We start from the raw sequence: 19,863 nt of genomic DNA, 5'->3' as shown, positions 1-19,863 counted from the left end.
GATTAGGCACTTGTGTGTTTTTGCCAGCTGTAGGAGCCCCATTTGGCGAGCAAAGCCCCTCTACATTTTTTCTTGACAGAACTGGCCACATATACTGTAGTTATAGTTAAAGGGGTAAACCCTTTCTAGGCCCAGTAACGTTACTTTGGCATAGCCAAGCTCCATGATTACACTGCTAATTGGTTTCTTCATTAGTTAGGCCTCCATTAAAATGAAGGTTTTGGGTGTATTCCTTGTTACTGAACGCTATATGGTAACGGTGATTGTGCTATCGGCATCAATATTAATCAGTGCGGCAAGAACAGGTGGCGCGATACTGAAGACAGAACGGGACAGTCTACACACTGCTCACCACAACACTAGTGTCATCAATAGAGCGTATTAAAGACCCCATACGGTATGGAACAAAGATTGCCAAAAATTGCAAACAAGCGATTTTTGGCAATCTGCACGCGCGCCGCGTCTTCACAGTGTGCACAGGTTATCAAAGTGCGATCGCATCCCTGAAGGATCTGTTCACACTTTGATTGACAGCGGTAGGGTTGTGTTGCGGTAGGGTGGCGGTACGAATGCAGTCGTGGACGGACCATTTTTGGGGTGGCTGTATGATGTCAAACACAGCTGCTCTGATGGAAAAGATGGCTGTGGTGCGGCTGCAGCGGGGCATCAGTTATTCCCTGGTCAGCGATGCGATCGCAATTAGATTACGATTGCAATGCTGTGCAGGACTTTGCATGCTGGGCGCCTCGCCCTGCGCTGTCTGGTCCTCCAGCATGCGATCACAAGTAGTAGCAGAATAGGTTCCTGAATACACTAAATATCATCAAGTAGATTGTGTGTTTCCCTTTCTATTAACCTGCCGCCGCACATGTAGCAGAACTGGCACTCACAAGAGTTCGAGGAGAGTGGCTGAGGTCCATCAATGTAACCTGGGGGCACTGCGTCATAATGTGACCTGGGGGCACTGCGTCATAATGTGACCTGGGGGCACTGCATCATAATGTGCACTGGGGGCACTGCGTCATAATGTGAACTGGGGGCACTGCGTCATAATGTGAACTGGGGGCACTGCGTCATAATGTGACCTGGGGGCACTGCGTCATAATGTGACCAGGGGGCACTGTATGACAGAATGTTAGCTAGAGGGGTATAACACGAACCAGCAGTGTGCAGAGGTGTCTCACTAGAAGCATTGGGAGACCCTTCACAATGTTGCGATGGGGCCTACAGAGTTCTAGTTACACAACTGCGTACACACAGCCACAGTCCTGTTGTGCAGCTTTAATAACTAGTTCATTGTCATTGTTTAGGTCACTGCGCTTGTTGACAGTGAAGAGGAAAAACTGCACAAGAACGTGACAACACGCCACCGCTGCTTATGAAGAATAACATGTAGATATAGTGAATAGATGAATAGAAAAGATGTCACTTAGGATAAAAGCAACAAGAACTGAAAGAACACGGAGCATTAACATGAATGCTGTTCTATATATACATTTATACAGACACTGATAGGTCAAGGAAAAGGATCATGTTTAATGGAAAAATAAACCAATCCATTATCCTAGCGTGTGAAAGTGGCCACAACCATGGGGACTTAATGCATTGCTCAGCGACAAACAATTCTCCATCACGAGTGCACAGATACACTGCAGAAATACACAAAAACTAAGGGCATTTGGTCCTTTTTGCTCATAGCTGCCGTAGATGCAGGGGTCCGTCACCCAAGCCACCTTCCCCCCAAGCACTCATCTCACACCGCAGATAGGTCTTTCCTGGGGGTGTGGATCAAAGAGTCGAGCAGACTTAAGTCGACAGTGTGTTAATTGACCACTATTGGTCAACAGTAACTAGGTCGACACAAGCATTAGGTCGAGATGATAAAAGGTCGACATGAGTAAAAAAAAAAAAAATTGGTGTCATTTTCTTCGTAGAGTGACCGGGAACCCCAGTTAGTTCATTGTGTTCGCTCTCCATGCTTCGGGCGGGTTAACGTTCCCAATCATAGTCCACGTGGATCGTAAAGTATGTAAAAGTTCGACGAGCAAACGCTGCACACTAATTGGGGTCACATGTGGTTTATCAAAGAAAATGACACCCCCATTTGCATGTCGACCATTTGCATGTCAAGCTTTTAACCTGGTCAACCTCTTCACTCTGCCGACCTACTGCATGTTGACCAAGGGGGTCATTCCGAGCTGATCGTTCGCTAGCAGTTTTTAGCAGCCGTGCAAACGCTATGCCGCCGCCCACTGGGAGTGTATTTTAGCTTAGCAGAAGTGCGAACGAAAGGATCGCAGAGCGGCGGCAAAGTTTTTTTGTGCAGTTTCAGAGTAGCTCAAAACCTACTCAGCGCTTGTGATGACTTCAGACTGTTCAGTTCCTTTTTTGACTTCACAAACACGCCCTGCGTTCGCCCAGCCACGAATGCGTTTTTCCTGGCACGCCTGCGTTTTTCTGAACACTCCCTGAAATCAGTCAGTCAGTTGACACCCAGAAATGCCCACTTCATGTCACTCTGCGGCCAGCAGCGCGACTGAAAAGCTTCGCTAGACCTTGTGTGAAACTACATCGGCCGTTGTAATAGTACGTCGCGCATGCGCTGCACAGCAAACATATGCAGCTAGCGATCAACTCTGAATGACCCCCCATATGTGGTTGACCCATTAACTTTCAACCTAATTTTGGTCGACTATATGATCTACACCCCACCTGAACAATGTTATCTCCGCCTGCTGGGAGGGGAGATGATGCAACGTCTGCTGTGGGGTGGATCTGTGGGGCTGAGGGGCGGAAGCGGGACCCCAGGAGAGGTGCGGCCAGCACCTGGTGCCTCTCCGGCTAGATGACTTACTGTGCACAGAGCAACAGCGCAGTTGTATGCGTCTGTGGTGGGTCCAGAATGGGAGGGGTTGCTGTTGGGGGTGCTAAGTCTACATGTCAAGGTAGTGAAGGGTGCTAAGTGTGCCCAGTAAGTGTGTGTGGGCGGATGACAATTGTGCACAGTAGGAGTGTGTGGGCGGATGACAAGTGTGCACAGTAATGGCACGGGGCCCCTTCAGATTTATGCTATGGGGCCCACAAAGTTCTAGTTATACCCCTGGCTCTCACTGACTGCAGTTCATCCTGTAAGGATTACTTGATCCCAGGGTAAAACTCTCTCTCACCACTGGTAACCTACTGTGACAGTTCCCATTGCTGCATCAGGCCGTTCCTGTGGTTCTAACAGTAACGACCACTCTCTCATTCTGGAAAACTAGACTCGCAGTGGGTATTTGCATAGTGAACACAATATGCACCTGCAGCCCAATAACCAGATTAACCGTAGATCTAGTGTACGGTTCATGTTCTCCTGAGAGCCGCAGGTTCTGTGACATCAGTGACATTCACCGTTTCCGAGCAGTTTAAATCCTCGTATCAACAGTGTCCGTGTGCAACACATAAGCAGTGTCCATGCTATGTGTGCATGCCAAATACCAACGTCAGTATTTACCTTTTGATTAAGCATATTGGACCTTACTCAGTAAGGATTGCAAAATTAGCGAATCGCAATCCGGACGATTATCGAATGACTGCGCATGTGCAGTGTTCATATTGCGCATGTGCAACTTAAAATAGCAATGGAAAATGCATGCACATCGTGATCACAATGCAGCCGCCTTTTGACTCACAGGAAGCCAGAATTTCTGGGCGGAAACCTGACGTTTTCTGGGTGTGTATGGAAAAACGCAGGCGTGCCCAGGTGTCTTTAGGGAGGGCCTCTGACGTCAGCGATGACCACTACCAGCCTTCTGTGTTGCAAGAATTGTGGACAACCTTGATTGGCGCAGGTAGGAAAAATCTTCGATGTTCCGGTTATTGCGTATGGTTCTGCGATCAGCCGCATATTGCGATGCATTTGCAATTTCTGCAATGACTGCTTTTTAGCAGAAACTGCAATCTTTGCTGAATGAGGCCCATAAACCGCAGGGCACACCTGTATGTTAAAGTACAACACCAGAAAAGCTGCATAGAACTGAATACCTTGCTAAGGAGCAGTGGTTCACAAACTCAGTCCCCAGGACCCCACACAAGTCAGGTTTCCCACGTCCCTCGGCAGGTGCACTGTACATCACCAACTGTCACATTTCAAAAATCCACAGGTGACCTGGAAAACATGAACCGCTGGGGGTCCTGAGGACCGAGTCTGAGAACCACTGCTATAGAGGATCTGTTTGGAGCTGCTGTATTACTGCAAAAGCAGACAACATTGTATTTCCTACCTATTAATAGAACAGACGCTAATTAGTACTTAAACTTGAGTCGGTGAAACGCAGAGGACATCTTTTCTCTCTGCAAAAGATGATAAACAAACGTTGCTTTGAGAACCTTTAACCGAAACAGCTGGAAATGATTTGATACATTTGCAACACACAATGGAGAGTTACTTGAAATTCCGATGCAGCAGTTACCGAGTGTCAGTTGTTATTCTGGGAGTCATCCCTGACTGCGATCAAAAATACATTTTCAATGTTAGATAGCGGGTGTCCCTCCGAGGCCAGGTAAAATATTGGGAGGCGTGCATTATCCGGCGATTCTTGTGCCGTATAAAAGGGAGTTGGAGAAAGTCTGCACAAGAAAGAGTCACTCCCGCAGCCAGTTACCACCACTTATGAAGACTTATGGACGTACTGAATAGATGAGAAGTTGTTATGCACAAAAGCGAGAGAGCGCTGAAAGAACAGCGAGTACGAACATGTGTACAGTGTACAGACGTATATGTAGAGTAACAATCCAAAGGAAGGGTCAAGGAAAAGGGCAACGTTTACGGAAAAATAACAAATCATTATGTTAAAGGAGAGAAAGTAGCCATATCTATGGGGACTTAATGTATTGCATAGTAAAAAAAGCAATTCTCACCTAACAATTACTTCCGCCGCAAGAACACAGTCATGGAACAGCACCTGCAGAGATATACAAAAGCTAAGTGCAACTATAGCCGCGGAAACAGGAACAATATAAGGCTAATATGGATTATTTGTAGGCAGTAAGAAGAATTTCTTAAACCAAGCTGCAAAATAAAATCAAGAGTAATCTGCTGAAACCCCACAAAGGATGATCCAGGGGGCGGTGTAAGGAGCTACAAAGAACAAGACTTAACATTAGCGCACACCCGTATACAGTACTTACCTTCCATCCTAAGTGTAGGAACCCCCCCCTCTACCCCCACTCCTGCTACTCATTAGGCAGAAGAGAGCCTGACTGTGCCTAGGTACTTTTTCAGGGGTGTGGCCTAATCACAGGAGGTGTGGCCATGCACCCTGAATACAGTAGGCACTATGCGTAACTGGGAACATATATATTGAAAGCTGTATTGTTTGCAAATACACTAATCATTGCTAGCACAAGGATGGCCCTGGGAGTTGCCCGGGGCCCCCACACATGGCAAAATCATCAGTGTAAGGGGCACTGTGGCTTAACATGAATTAAGGGTTGTGTGTGCCATAGGGGGAGATGTATCAAACCCTGGAGAGAGAGAGAGATAGCGGAGAAGTTGCCCCCAAAAACTAATCAGCTTCTAGCTGTCATTTCATAAACGGTGCTAGATAAATGATAGAAGCAGAATGTTTGTTTCGGGCAACTTCTCCACTTTCTCTCTTTCCAAGGCTCGAGACACCTCCCCCATAATGGGAGGTTTCTGGGGACACCAGAGTGGGTTCAACACATCTTCGGGTCTGTGAGTAGTTACAGGCTGTGTTAGGAGCTGGTTGGTTGGCACTTTATCTCTCTCCACTTTATCTTTCTCCCCAAGGCTTATTACATAGGCCCCCTATGTCATACTCGCCTACTTTTGAAGTCTACTCTCCGGGAGAAGTGTGGAGAGGAGACTCCGCTTGCCACTCTCTCTGCACATGTTATATCTGCCTCCCCTGCACTGCACATGGGGGTAATTCCAAATTGATCGCAGCAGGACATTTTTTAGCAATTGGGCAAAACCATGGCCCTCATTCCGAGTCGTTCGCTCGGTATTTTTCATCGCATCGCAATGAAAATCCGCTTAGTACGCATGCGCAATATTCGCACTGCGACTGCGCCAAGTAATTTAACAATGAAGATAGTATTTTTACTCACGGCTTTTTCATCGCTCCGGCGATCGTAATGTGATTGACAGGAAATGGGTGTTACTGGGCGGAAACACGGCGTTTTATGGGCGTGTGGTTGAAAACGCTACCGTTTCCGGAAAAAACGCAGGAGTGGCTGGAGAAACGGGGGAGTGTCTGGGCGAACGCTGGGTGTGTTTGTGACGTCAAACCAGGAACGACAAGCACTGAACTGATCGCACAGGCAGAGTAAGGTTGAAGTTACTCAGAAACTGCTCAGTAGTTTGTAATCGCAATATTGCGATTACATCGGTCGCAATTTTAAGAAGCTAAGATACACTCCCAGTAGGCGTAGGCTTAGCGTGTGTAACTCTGCTAAATTCGCCTTGCGACCGATCAACTCGGAATGAGGGCCCATGTGCACTGCAGGGGAGGCAGCTATAACATGTGCAGAGAGAGTTAGATTTGGGTGGGGTGTGTTCAATCTGCAATCTAATTTGCAGTGTAAAAATAAAGCAGCCAGTATTTACCCTGCAGAGAAACAAAATAACCCACCCAAATCTAACTCTTTCTGCACATGTTATATCTGCCTCCCCTGCAGTGCACATGGTTTTGCCCAACTGCTGACAAAAATCCTGCTGCGATCAACTCAGACTTACCCCTGTGTCAGAACCTGGTAACGCACTGATAATCATTATTATATAACAATTGATCCCTTAGGATCTATGGGGGTCATTCCGAGTTGTTCGCTCGCAAGCGGATTTTAGCAGATTTGCTCATGCTAAGCCGCCGCCTACTGGGAGTGAATCTTAGCATCTTAAAATTGCGAATGATGTATTCACAATATTGCGATTACACACCTCGTAGCAGTTTCTGAGTAGCTCCAGACTTACTCGGCATCTGCGATCAGTTCAGTGCTTGTCGTTCCTGGTTTGACGTCACAAACACACCCAGCGTTCGCCCAGACACTCCCCCGTTTCTCCGGCCACTCCTGCGTTTTTTCCAGAAAAGGTAGCGTTTTTTCCCACACGCCCTTAAAACGGCCTGTTTCTGCCCAGTAACACCCATTTCCTGTCAATCACATTACGATCGCCAGAACGATGAAAATGCCGTAGGTAAAATTCCTAACTGCATAGCAAATTTACTTGGCGCAGTCGCAGTGCGGACATTGCGCATGCGCATTAAGCGGAAAATCGCTGCGATGCGAAGATTTTTACCGAGCGAACAACTCGGAATGACCACCAATCACCAGTAGGGCTGGATGGGAATGTGCCCTGTGCATTCTAGGATTAGCACAAATAAGCAGGACAGTATGTCCATCTGAGAGACATACAGTCATTAGTATATTGTGTTCCGTCTCGGTCTGCAGTGACGCGTCATGTCGCTGTAACCTGTGCTGCGTTCCTTGGATGCCTTGCAAAAATCAAATCACTAAAGTAGTTCATTTTTAATGAAAAAATGCATTATTTAAATTTTATTGCATTTCTAATAACGTCACATTAAGCAGTAAGTAGACAGAGTGTAGGGTCACAACGAGGTTACTGGCATGCAATCACTTTTTATGAAAAAATATGTTTAGCATTCACCGGCGATTCACGCTCGTCACAATATTTTTGGAGCTTTTGTTGGCAAACATGTATAGATTGTTAGTTACAATATACATGGAAATGTCAGTAATCTTTTATCAAATAGAGAATTCCTGAAGACTTACACCATAAAAAAAACCTAACAAATTCTGTAAAGGGACAATAAAGTTAGAGACGTGTATTCAGAGAAAGAATTATACAACATTTTATAACTCTGTGGTTTATTAAAGTTTGCCCATTAACTAAATATAGCATTTGACTGGCCCACAGGGGTACCCCCGTGGGCCCTCCGGCCTGTGGCCCCACCTTCTCCTCTAGAGATCAGGTTCCAGACTGTGCACTTGAATTATACATTAAACATATGTTTCCTTATACTGCACAGGACTATGGTGTATTTTCTACAGTGTATCGCTGTTATTAACCTGGTACATTATCATGCATGCACTAGCTGTATTTACAGTATATTATATTTATCAAGGGACCCAGCCCACGCACCCCAACTAGAGTCTTCATAACGTTAATTTGATCCTGCATTCCCAGAACGTGACAGCACACATATTGTGGGGCTGATTCTGTGTCGCACACAAATCACAACATATATGGATATCAGAATACGCCAGCGCCAAAGAAAGAAATCGGACAGAGATTGTTTGTGTATATGGATTGATCCACCTGTCAACAGACCACACTTTCCTTGAAACTTGCGTTCCGGAGTATCAACTGGGTGGCAACCATGTCATCACCGCAAACTCTTCCGTCTCACGGGGGTGCTGGGGCATGTCGGCCAAATTCCTTGCTCAGTTCTGGTGGAGGGGTGTCTCTGTTTCAGCCGGACCTCTTGCACGCACCATGAATCTTCTGTAAGTCCCAAAATTAATGGTGACGGTTGAGGGCGTAAGAACAGTGGGCGGGACTGGTTTCCACATGCTGCCACGTGGATTTTTAGTATACAACGGCGGATTCAGGGCCGTTTCTTGCGGCGGGTGAGCCGTGCAACCGCACGGGGCGCCCGCCGCGGCACTTATTGTGCTCTTTGATTTCCCCCTCCTCCCGAGTATACAGCTCGGGGGCGGAGTTTCGCAGAATGACGCGGGTGCGTCGTGACGTCACAAGGCAATCGTGTCATTCTGCAAAACTCCGCCCCCCCGAGCTGGGTACTTGGGAGGAGAGGAGGAGGGGGAGCCAAGCAGCAGTAAGGCCCGGCGCGGCGAAGACGAGGGAGAGGCAGCCGAAGAGCGGGAAAAATCGCTTCAAACGTAAGTCAGCCCATCTCTCTCTCTCTCTCTACCCCTGCCTCAGCCACCTGCCGGAATGTGTAAAATGGGGACACTCGCCTGCCGTATTGTGGAAAATGGGGACACTCGCCTGCCGTATTGTGGAAAATGGGGACACTCGCCTGCCGTATTGTGGAAAATGAGGACACTCGCCTGCCGTATTGTGGAAAATGGGGACACTCGCCTGCCGTATTGTGGAAAATGGGGACACTCGCCTGCCGTATTGTGGGCCGTATTGTGGAAAATGGGGACACTCGCCTGCCGTATTGTGGAAAATGGGGACACTCGCCTGCCGTATTGTGGAAAATGGGGACACTCGCCTGCCGTATTGTGGAAAATGGGGACACTCGCATGCCGTATTGTGGAAAATGGGGACACTCGCCTGCCGTATTGTGGAAAATGGGGACACTCGCCTGCCGTATTGTGGAAAATGAGGACACTCGCCTGCCGTATTGTGGAAAATGGGGACACTCGCCTGCCGTATTGTGGAAAATGGGGACACTCGCCTGCCGTATTGTGGAGAATGGGGACACTCGCCTGCCGTATTGTGGAGAATGGGGACACTCGCCTGCCGTATTGTGGAGAATGGGGACACTCGCCTGCCGTATTGTGGAGAATGGGGACACTCGCCTGCCGTATTGTGGGAAATGGGGACATTCGCCTGCCGTATTGTGGAAAATGGGGACACTCGCCTGCCGTATTGTGGAAAATGGGGACTCTTGCCTGCCATAATGTGTAAAATGGGGACACTTGCCTGCCGTAATGTGTAAAATGGGGATTTACATTATCAAGGGCATTGCGGTGTACGGCATAATATATATATTTTTTATTTTTTTCCTGTGCTCGCCGTGATCTGTCGGTGCAAGGTCAAAAACTGGTGTGTAAGGTAGTCTTTTCAGATGAGGCCACGCCCATTTGCCGGGAGCGCGCGCACATACATTTTACTTTTTATATCTATTGGGGGGGGGGGGGCAGTTTTTTGTTATGGCAATGGGGCGGGGGGCACATTTTTTAATCTCGCACTGGGAGCCAAATTGACTAGAAACAGCACTGGGCGGATTAGTGCATTAGCATAAACTAGTAAGCAGTGTGTAGTGGCTACATGTAGAAGCGGCTGCGTCCAACTCACAAGATAGTATAGATGTGGCTGGTGTAGATCTGCAGAAAAGGAAAAAGTATGAAAGGGAGAGAAGGAAGAAGATGAGGATTTATCATAAACTAACCACACTGACTGCCAATGCAGAGGTGTATGCACCTGTATACAGTATGTGAGAAAATAGGTTATGTTTGTATGAAGCTTTTAGTTTATTTTGAGAGCAATTTACACCCATTTTGTGACCAACACTGCATATTCCCATAGACTTAGACTAAGAGGAAATGCATTAACGTAACGGCAATTCACAAACCGCCACTCAAGGGATGCGGCATTCAGATCCAAACCACAGGATTCATTTCAATTCCCATCTTTTGTGTTGTTGTTTGTAAACAACGAAACAGTTTGCTAAATACAGCCTGGAACAGCCCATTACATGTTCTACAACTCCAGAGCTTCTCATCATCGTGCCCTGTCCTCAGTGGGGGCCGAGTGTAAAGCAAATTATCCCATCCCACACCTATAGAGTATTAGCGCAATGCTGCGAAGACCCGTCTTACTACCCCTAAAAAGGCACTAAAAATGCCAGCATGCACAATGTGACCAGATTATAGATGCACTTGTTGTGACTGGAGTAACCATTTAAATTAAACACTAGATAAAATAAAGACTACAGCCCCATTGAAAATACACCATTGCAACCATTAAAAACAATATAAAAAGAGTATTGCCACGTATCATAAATAAAAATATGGCCCCAGTAGCATGATGATTAATACAGTAGTAGTGCCCCTTGTATAAAATAATAGATAAGTCTTCTTACATTCTTAATCCATTATAATCTCCAAATTAAATGGATAAACCATTTGGGAAATTGGAAAAAAAATTGAATAAATGGACCACCCGGGAGAAATGTCTAATGCAAAATGAGTTAAGCTCTGGTAAACTGTCCACCTAATAGCCATGTAGCTGTCAAGACTAAGGTTTTGTGAACCCGGTGTTAGTGAAGTCTGTGCGGGCGACTGGAGGATTATATGAATACTACCACTGACCTGGTTTGGGACTGTTGTGGACTCTGGGTTTCTTCCGGTGACTGGGAAGAGGAACCGCAGCAGAGATGGCCGAATCTAGGTTCTCCTCATGCAGGATTAGGTCGGCAGACAGGAGGCATGCTGAAGGTCTCCTGAAAGACAGAACTGGAAAGGCACTGATGAATCAGTGAAGAATACCAGGTATAATTGTGCTAAAGGGCACGGGGTGCTTGGAGACACTGAGGTGCTTGCGGACACTGAGGTGCTTGCGGACCCTGAGGTGCTTGCGGACCCTGAGGTGCTTGCGGACCCTGAGGTGCTTGCGGACCCTGAGGTGCTTGCGGACACTGAGGTGCTTGGAGACACTGAGGTGCTTGGAGACACTGAGGTGCTTGGAGACACTGAGGTGCTTGGAGACACTGAGGTGCTTGGAGGCACTGAGGTGCTTGGAGGCACTGAGGTGCGTGGAGGCACTGAGGTGCGTGGAGGCACTGGGGTGCGTAGAGACACTGGGGTGCGTAGGGGTGCTGAGGCACGGAGGTGCTGGAAGCACGGAGATGCTGAGGCACGGAGGTACTGAGGGACGGAGGTGCTGTGGCACGGAGGTGCTGTGGCACGGAGGTGCTGGAAGCACGGAGGTACTGAGGCACGGAGGTACTGAGGCACGGAGGTACCGATGCACGGAGGTGCTGGAAGCACGGAGGTGCTGAGGCACTGAGGCACGGAGATGCTGAGGCACTGAGGTGCTGAGGCACGGAGATGCTGAGTCACGGAGATACTGAGGTGCTGGAAGCACGGAGGTGCTGAGGCACGGAGATGCTGAGGCACGGAGATGCTGAGGCACGGAGATGCTGGAAGCACGGAGGTGCTGAGGCACGGAGATGCTGAGGCACGGAGATGCTGAGCCACGGAGATACTGAGGTGCTGGAAGCACGGAGGTGCTGAGGCACGGAGATGCTGAGGCACGGAGATGCTGGAAGCACGGAGATGCTGAGGCACGAGGTACTGAGCCCTGGAGATCCCAACTACAACAGTAGTAAAACTGAAACACGACAGCTGTGGTTTTCAGTGGAGAACACGGAATTCAGTACTGTGCCTTTAAGACGAAACATTGCAGCTGTACCTTTACATTGAGACTCAGGGAAATGGTGAAATCAAATGGCAACACACAAATAAACCAAACGGTAACAAGGGAACAGAGTTTCCACAGGAACTTAGGTACAAAGGTTACCTTTAGGGAGCTCAGCTTAAGACCCACACAAGGCTGTATGTGACACAAGGAACTGGCCTAGATTCCAACTCAGCCTCCTGATTTATACTTCCTGGTCCTTGATGATTGGTGGGCAGGATTAGGTGATGTAGAGAGTCTCAGGCTGGCAGAGGATTGGACAACTCTGGGTCAGGTGAAGTCACTGTCATGTGACTACTCTAGAGGAGGCTGTGAAGTGCAGCGAGGCCTAGCAGGCCGAGAGAACACTGAAGCCTGAACTTCAGATTACTGAATTCAGCCTCACACAGGAGATCACCACAGGTGGAGCTAATTAACTATTACCTCTCAGGCAGAGAACTCAGGAAACTCAGTGCTGACAAGCTGTTTAACTCCGTGAGTGAAAAGACACAGGATCCAGGACAGATGGCAGGGGTAAGTCACCAAATATAAAACCTACAGTCAGGATTGTGACAGTATCCCCCTCTTCAAGGGTGGACTCCGGACACCCATCTTGAATCTTAGAGGAACTTGAGAAATTCATACAGAAGAATTTAGGACCTTCGTTGATGCAGATTCCAAAGGTTTAGGACTAAATTCTTTAACTACAGCGTTACTGAAAGTCTGTAAGTCATGGAACACAGGATCATTACTCTCAAAGAGCATGTTGGCCCACTCCAAAGCTCTTCCTCTGAATGCCAGGAACAGATATCGAGTAACGTTGGAAGGAGTTACTGCACCTGAAGGATCAGACTCCATCCGAGAGAGAAATTGTTCAACCAGAGCGGCATATTGCAATAAATCTCCATCAAAGTAAATAGGTGGAAAACCATCAGACGAAAGCTTAGAGGATGAAACTGAAGAAAGCTTTGGCTGGACGAGTAGGACTGGATTGGATCCGAGGATACTTGAATTGGCTGGAGCCAAAGGAGACGGACCAGGCTTGTCCTGGAGTATTGCTGGACCGGCTGGAACCGGGACGGACTGACCAGGTGGAGCCTGGAGTATTGCTGGACCGGCTGGAACCGGGACGGACTGACCAGGTGGAGCCTGGAGTATTGCTGGACCGGCTGGAACCGGGACGGACTGACCAGGCGGAGCCTGGAGTATTGATGGACCGGCTGGAACCGGGACGGACTGACCAGGCGGAGCCTGGAGTATTGATGGACCGGCTGGAACCGGGACGGACTGACCAGGCTGGGCCTGGAGTATTGCTGGACCGGCTGGAACCGGGACGGACTGACCAGGCTGGGCCTGGAGTATTGCTGGACCGGCTGGAACCGGGACGGACTGACCAGGCAGGGCCTGGAGTATTGCTGGACCGGCTGGAACCGGGACGGACTGACCAGGCAGGGCCTGGAGTATTGCTGGACCGGCTGGAACCGGGACGGGCTGAGCCCTTTCTTCACAGGGCTGGGCTGAGGCAAGAGCCCCCACTTCACGGGGCTGGGCTGAGGCAAGAGCCCCCACTTCACGGGGCTGGGCTGAGGCAAGAGCCCCCACTTCACGGGGCTGGGCTGAGGCAAGAGCCCCCCCTTCACGGGGCTGGGCTGAGGCAAGAGCCCCCTCTTCACGGGGCTGGGCAGCACTCTGTAGACTCTCTGGCTGGGCAGCACTCTGTAGAATCTCTGGCTGGGCAGCACTCTGTAGAATCTCTGGCTGGGCAGCACTCTGTAGAATCTCTGGCTGGGCAGCACTCTGTAGAATCTCTGGCTGGGCAGCACTCTGTAGAATCTCTGGCTGGGCAGCACTCTGTAGAATCTCTGGCTGGGCAGCACTCTGTAGAATCTCTGGCTGGGCAGCACTCTGTAGAATCTCTGGCTGGGCAGCACTCTGTAGAATCTCTGGGGCTGGACGCTCTGAAGACGCCCCTCCTGGGGCTGGATGCTCTGAAGACGCCCCTCCTGGGGCTGGACGCTCCGAAAACGCCCCTCCTGGGGCTGGACGCTCTGAAGACGCCCCTCCTGGGGCTGTGGACACGGACTCCTCTGTGACTGTAAATGGCTTGAACATTCTTCTCTGGACACCCAACTTGGGATAAGGTCTTTTAACCACCGGACCCCAGTCATAAATTTGAGTCTCTCTCAGAAGAGTAGCCTTCTTGATACCCCCGTCAGCAGCAGAAGGATCGGATACTGTGGATGACTTGTAGACATGAGCACTATGATACTGAGATTTGTCACTATTACCTGGCTTGCGAAGAATGCAGTCTTTAACAAAATGACCAGAATTTCCACAGTAAAGACAGAGATGTAGCTCCTTACGCCGCTGACGTTCAGCTTCAGAGAGCTTGGGCCATGGATAGCTCTGATGAAAAACTTTCCCTTGCGCAGAGGAAGAGACTCTATTAACTGGATGGGACAAAACAGGATCAACAACGTTGGTAGTATTCCTGAGGAGATCAGGCATCACAGAGAGAATACTAGGCAAAAGTTCTTGTAACTGTAGTAACATCTGGTAGAAAATCTGCAGTTGGTCAGGAGTCTTAGAGCAGAAGGTCATAGAATCTCTGGAGGACGAATTCCGCTGCAGACACTGTGCCAATCGATGCTGAGTCGACTCCAGACCTTCCAAGCGTCCTGCAATATTGCTTAGGAGGTCATGCGTCAGACAAACACTTTCGGCCGGGTCCATGTGGCCAGTTCCTACTGTCAAGACTAAGGTTTTGTGAACCCGGTGTTAGTGAAGTCTGTGCGGGCGACTGGAGGATTATATGAATACTACCACTGACCTGGTTTGGGACTGTTGTGGACTCTGGGTTTCTTCCGGTGACTGGGAAGAGGAACCGCAGCAGAGATGGCCGAATCTAGGTTCTCCTCATGCAGGATTAGGTCGGCAGACAGGAGGCATGCTGAAGGTCTCCTGAAAGACAGAACTGGAAAGGCACTGATGAATCAGTGAAGAATACCAGGTATAATTGTGCTAAAGGGCACGGGGTGCTTGGAGACACTGAGGTGCTTGCGGACCCTGAGGTGCTTGCAGACACTGAGGTGCTTGCGGACACTGAGGTGCTTGCGGACACTGAGGTGCTTGCGGACACTGAGGTGCTTGGAGACACTGAGGTGCTTGGAGACACTGAGGTGCTTGGAGACACTGAGGTGCTTGGAGACACTGAGGTACGTGGAGGCACTGAGGTGCGTGGAGGCCCTGAGGTGCGTGGAGGCACTGGGGTGCGTAGAGACACTGGGGTGCGTAGGGGTGCTGAGGCACGGAGGTGCTGGAAGCACGGAGATGCTGAGGCACGGAGGTACTGAGGCACGGAGGTGCTGTGGCACGGAGGTGCTGTGGCACGGAGGTGCTGGAAGCACGGAGGTACTGAGGCACGGAGGTACTGAGGCACGGAGGTACTGAGGCACAGAGGTACCGATGCACGGAGGTGCTGGAAGCACGGAGGTGCTGAGGCACTGAGGCACGGAGATGCTGAGGCACTGAGGTGCTGAGGCACGGAGATGCTGAGCCACGGAGATACTGAGGTGCTGGAAGCACGGAGGTGCTGAGGCACGGAGATGCTGAGGCACGGAGATGCTGGAAGCACGGAGATGCTGAGGCACGAGGTACTGAGCCCTGGAGATCCCAACTACAACAGTAGTAAAACTGAAACACGACAGCTGTGGTTTTCAGTGGAGAACACGGAATTCAGTACTGTGCCTTTAAGACGAAACATTGCAGCTGTACCTTTACATTGAGACTCAGGGAAATGGTGAAATCAAATGGCAACACACAAATAAACCAAACGGTAACAAGGGAACAGAGTTTCCACAGGAACTTAGGTACAAAGGTTACCTTTAGGGAGCTCAGCTTAAGACCCACACAAGGCTGTATGTGACACAAGGAACTGGCCCAGATTCCAACTCAGCCTCCTGATTTATACTTCCTGGTCCTTGATGATTGGTGGGCAGGATTAGGTGATGTAGAGAGTCTCAGGCTGGCAGAGGATTGGACAACTCTGGGTCAGGTGAAGTCACTGTCATGTGACTACTCTAGAGGAGGCTGTGAAGTGCAGCGAGGCCTAGCAGGCCGAGAGAACACTGAAGCCTGAACTTCAGATTACTGAATTCAGCCTCACACAGGAGATCACCACAGGTGGAGCTAATTAACTATTACCTCTCAGGCAGAGAACTCAGGAAACTCAGTGCTGACAAGCTGTTTAACTCCGTGAGTGAAAAGACACAGGATCCAGGACAGATGGCAGGGGTAAGTCACCAAATATAAAACCTACAGTCAGGATTGTGACAGTAGCCAATCAGAAGGGATTTCTAACACCATTTAGTCAATAATAGGGAGGCTACTCTAATTCAAATCCCTGCATTTTTTGGACAAAATCCCGGGTCCCACCGATACTGAGATTCTGGCCACAAACGCTGGGATTTGAATCTTGGTATTGATGTCTCCAATCCCAGGATTTCTAGGATTACGGTGCACCTGCTTGTTTTCAGACAGGTAGTGCTGAACACAGATGCTGTCCCAGCCTGGGCCTCCTACGGTAGGTCTGTGCCACGGCACATGACATCATAGAGGTCACGCCGCGCAGTGCCTCAGCAGCTCATCCCTTCAACAGCCACACCCACCCGCTTAAGCAGAGGTCTGCCGAGTGTAGAGGCCGTGTGGTGACGGTGAGTGACACACTGTCACTGTCTGTGCAGCGCCTGCAGCCAGAGTGGGAGTGGACTGTCACTAGTTGCTGCCAGGTACCTGTGCCGCTGCCTGCCTCTGGAACCCACGGAACCCTCTACCCGCTTTGAGCGACAGCCCAAATGGGCGAGCCTTCTCAATGTTTCAAAATATCAGTCAATGTAACTTTTTTATTTTATTCTGAACTTGACCCCCCCCCCCCCCCCCTCCATATACCATTGCTGAACTGAAGTACAATTTAATTCCATGATTGAGATTTTTATTTTTTTCCAATCCTGAATCCCGGGATTACAAAAATGGGGTTGGATTGGCTTCCCTAGTCAATAACAGTTAAAAAATGTTTCATATGTGTGCAGTTTTGTTCTAAGCTCAATTTGTAGACCATAAATGTCATTAAACACAGATTGCAATCTTAAAATACAGTTCAGAGTAGGAACAATGAAGCAATATCTCGAAGATGTATCACTGGAATTATAACATAGGACATATTTTTATTTATATTATATATATATTGGATTTTGGGGGCACGGGGTGGCAAATCTTGGGGGCACGGGGTGGCTAATCTTGGGGGCATAGAGTGACGGCCCTTGGGTGCAGGGAGTGACGGCCCTTGGGTGCAGGGAGTGACGGCCCTTGGGTGCAGGGAGTGACGGCCCTTGGGGGCACGGAGTAACTCATAGTGCAAAATTATATTACTGTGATCAAATAAGTAGCTGAAACAGTTCATAGTTCATCCAATATTAGAGATTCTGCTTAGTGAGACCTCTATGAGAACATCAGATTGCCTGTAATAATCATATCATGTAGATGATTATAAAGAGACAGAGCAGTAATTCAAAGGGGGAACTCAACTATTTTATTGCAGCAGCAGATCCCATCTAAAGTGAAGGGAGCTATTCAATTGGTTGTGCTGCTGGAATCTATTTCTTATCACGGATGTCATGTCCAAAATGCTGCAGATTAGCCACAAAAAGCGACTTCACCTGTCTAAAGAGACAGCTGAGGCGCCTTACTTTGGGAGGATTACTGCTCGCACCTCAGGAGGGTGCGGGCAGAAATCCGCGATGAGTAATGGAAACCCACGGCACTCACTGCCAGCAACACAAACAATTGAATATCTCCTGTCCCTTTAGATGAAAGCTGTGTCCACGACAAAACAATTGAATTCCCCCCAAAGATGCAATTAATTGTAGTCTGCTCTGAAATGGTAAAACAAGATATCCTTGCTTGAGTAACAGATTATGGAAACTTGCTGTAACTAATGAAATGTTCTCTCATCTGTAGCACAATTTTGAGGATGGTGCCTGCATCCCTGTAATACACAAAAAGGAACTTTGTTTGGAAAACGCACCGAGTACTCAGCTGGGTGACGCTCCCTGATGAAGTGAAGTGCAATGCGTTTCATGCGTCTATGTAGATTTATTCAGGGAATGTGACCAAAAGGAACACACATACTGTATAGGACATTTGCAGACTAAAGGCGTTTCACATACAATGGTCAAACCTTAAAGAGGTTAAAGATCACAAATTGCACGTAGAACACAAGAAGACCACAATGACTAAAATGACTAATTACATTGTAACTAATTACTTTAAAATTCTAATATACAGTAAATTCCATTGCTTCCTTTTTTTACAAAATATCATAGTCACCCCATCTGCACCTCAAATAGAAATCACTTTTAAAGAGAAAACAAAAGGCAATATTTTTAGATGGCTTCTTTTGTCGCTGTTTTCAACTATATAATAAAAAATCTAAACACACATGGAACGTATAAAAAGCAGAATGCCTGATAGATTGTCATCTAATCTATTTCTAACCCTCTTGGCTCTAAGATATTTAACATAATTGCATAGATAGATGCTATGCAGTAGCTGTAAATACACTTGGGTGCATTATACAAAGGTAAAAATTTAGGTCAAGAACCATCCAGTCATAGGGGGGTGATTCAGTAAGAATCGCATGTGTGACCCTTACTGCACCTCCCCGATGGTCGGGTCCACCTGTTCACAACCAGTCCTGTGTTTTCAGTGCAGGAATGCAAATGCCTCTGTCTGATTGACAGGCAGAGACGTTTGGAGAAAGAGGCGGGCGCGACAGTCATTCGGGAAAATGGGGGGGGGGGGGGTGTTGCCCCCTTTTTCATCACGAGATGCAGTTTCCTTGGCCTCGGAAGCCACACTGTAACGGCAAAGCTGAGAAAGCTTAGTCACAGAAGAACATTGCAACCGATGGCCACGATGTTCATCTCAGATGCGATCGCATATGCAGAGAGGAGGTGGTATAGAGGCAGGAGGTGGCATGTACCTCCTCCTACATTTGCATTGCCAAGGATTACAATTGCAAAGCTGCTGCAAGCAACTTTGCAATCCTTAGTGAATTAAGGTAGTCATTCCGAGTTGTTCTCTCGCTAGCTGTTTTTAGCAGCCGTGCAAACGCTATGCCGCCTCCCACTGGGAGTATATTTTAGCTTAGCAGAAGTGCGAACGAAAGGATCGCAGCGCGGCTACAAAGTTTTTTGTGCAGTTTCAGAGTAGCTCAATACCTACCCAGCGATTGCGATCACTTCAGATTGTTCAGTTCCTGTTTTGACGTCACAAACACGCCATGCGTTCGCCCAGCCACGCCTGCGTTTTTCCTGGCACGCCTGCGTTTTTCCAAACACTCCATGAAAACGGTCAGTTGACACCCAGAAGGTAACGCCCTCTTCCTGTCAATCACTCTGCGGCCACCAGTGTGACTGAAAAGCTTGGCTAGACCCTGTGTGAAACTACATCGGCCGTTGTAATAGTACGACGCGCGTGCGCATTGCACCGCATACGCATGCGCAGAAGTGCCTTTTTTTTGCCTCAGCGCTGCACAGCGAACGAATGCAGCTAATGATCAACTCGGAATGACCACCTAAACCCATAGTCTGCAGAATGGTTAAACACATTGTGGCTAAACTGGAGAAATTCTG

This window comes from Pseudophryne corroboree, chromosome 8 (assembly GCF_028390025.1).
Source record: "Pseudophryne corroboree isolate aPseCor3 chromosome 8, aPseCor3.hap2, whole genome shotgun sequence".
Lineage (NCBI taxonomy): Eukaryota > Metazoa > Chordata > Amphibia > Anura > Myobatrachidae > Pseudophryne > Pseudophryne corroboree.
Note: the sequence above shows the minus strand (reverse complement) of the source record.